This window comes from Meleagris gallopavo, chromosome 13, assembly GCF_000146605.3.
Source record: "Meleagris gallopavo isolate NT-WF06-2002-E0010 breed Aviagen turkey brand Nicholas breeding stock chromosome 13, Turkey_5.1, whole genome shotgun sequence".
In the NCBI taxonomy this organism is placed as follows: Eukaryota; Metazoa; Chordata; class Aves; order Galliformes; family Phasianidae; genus Meleagris; species Meleagris gallopavo.
Window position 1 is genome coordinate 3,354,535 of NC_015023.2, and position 2,172 is coordinate 3,356,706.

Genomic DNA, 2,172 nt, shown 5'->3' on the forward strand with positions numbered 1-2,172 from the left:
ATCAAATTACAGCGGGTACTCAGTACACGCTAACAAGCTTGTCCTGTGGAAAAGCATAAGTTACAACCACCCCAAAACTAGAGACAGGCTTGGGCAGTGTGGGTTGATTTTTGCTGTTATTTATTTGTTGTTATTTGTTTTTGAAATTAAAAAAAAAAAAAACCTTACTGTAGGATAGGATACCTGGTACTCGCAGGGATGAATGACATTCTCCAGTAATATCTTGCATTCCATCTACAAGGTTTATGATCCTGTAGCACAATGCACACCCCCTCACACATCCCAACTGTAAATCTACTGTGTGAGAGGTTATTTAAAGATACAAATTACTGTTATGCACAATCCCCTTTGTAATCAAATATATCTTCAGTTTAGTGTTCACTTTAGAGAGGGCTCATTCCTTTGATGCTCTTAAAGCCAATCTACTGAAACACAAGTTCTGGAGAGAAAGTATTATTCGTCAAAGTAAATCATAGGGAGGGAAGTTTTTTCTGAAAGAGCTTAGAAAATAGCTCATGCTGCTGCTTCCAAGTATTCATTCTCAGAAATATTCTCAGTATAATGATATGTATTTAAAGTATTGAGCTATTGTCATGGGGACGTATCCTTCTCATTACAACAACAAAGGATATATGTGCATCCAGAGTATCTGATCTCCAAGTAATCCAAAGCATCCAGTTTTCCAAACACTGAATCTTCTAGGACAGACATTTCATTGTCTCAATGGAGACAAAAGGAACTAAACAGGTCAAAATACGAGCACTTAAGATTTAACCCAATCATTGACTTAAATTCTGAATTCGGGAGGAAATCTGGTGATTTACATCGAATTTATATGTCTCAAAGATCTGCCCTGTTCCTTCATTTGCTACTCACACCAAAGCTACACATCTCTTTCAATCCACAACCTGCAATATGAATCTTTATTCCACCACCCTGTTGGCACCTTCTCTTCAAGCACTGCTCCAAGTATCTTCACAAGTGTACTACAAACATTGATATGCAATGCATAGAGCATAAACTGGTTGTTCAACAGCATTAGGAAAATATCACAAGCTATAGGTATTCCAAACAGAGGAAGACATGCAAAACAGAAACTTTACTACTACTGGAATGTGAACAGCATGGAAATTCCCCAAACCAATACAGACAGTCTGTGCATGGTAGCAGCCACCATAGTTATATCTGTAGTCGCCAGACTACCAACATATATGTACTATTTACAAGATTGCTTTAGTATTATTTACGTCACTAGAAATCATTAAGAATTTTCATGAAAATTAGAAAGAGCAATAGCAGTAGTGAAGATATACACAAGATTGTTAACTGAGAAATAAAATGTGTTGTGGAAGAGCTTCATGATTTTACTGGGATTCACTCAGAGTGATTTCTGCTCAAATACGCTGGGCATCTTTTTCTCTGATGTTGTGAAAATAAGTGGAAGCACTCAATGCCACTGAAATGGAGATTGAAAAATCTCATTTTATAAGGTGTTGGGCATGATGGGTCCCATCTTCAAGGGTATCAAGGAAGCCCCACACCTGCAGGAGCAAAGCAATCTTCTACATCCTCCAGATCCAAATACGAACTAGCTCAAGACTCACTTTTATATAACAGCAGTGAGGTTACTGCACACATATCTATTAATTTGGTCAAAGAAAAAAAGAGCATAAAACCTCACCTTAAGAGATTAATTCTTTGCCTATGAAGGAAAGACTGTGCTTTTATTTCAACAAAATCTGAAGACCCAATACATCCTCTTTATGCAATAGCTCTCATTGATAGACATGGGAACTGAACAACAGAAATTATTTTTTGCAAACAAATTGATATGCAGGTGCACATCTGAGCACATTTATCTCTAATTATCTCTTCTTGGCCACAAAGCAAGTAGATACAGCAGAAAATACACAGTTTGTTTTTTTTTTTTCTTGCTCTGAATTTTGTTTAATGCTTGCAAAAATAAAGATCAAGTAGTCAGAGAAAGAAGAGACTCAAGCCCACTAAAAGCATACCCAAAAATGACTTGTCCATTTGAATTTTAGAACTTATTCTTTAGGAAAGAAGGAAAGGAACAAAAGTGCCTGTCTACAGGACTCCCAGAAGCATGGGGATAGGCTGCCAAGGAGCATCAGTATAATTTCAAACTACGTCACCAGAGCCATTCAACTT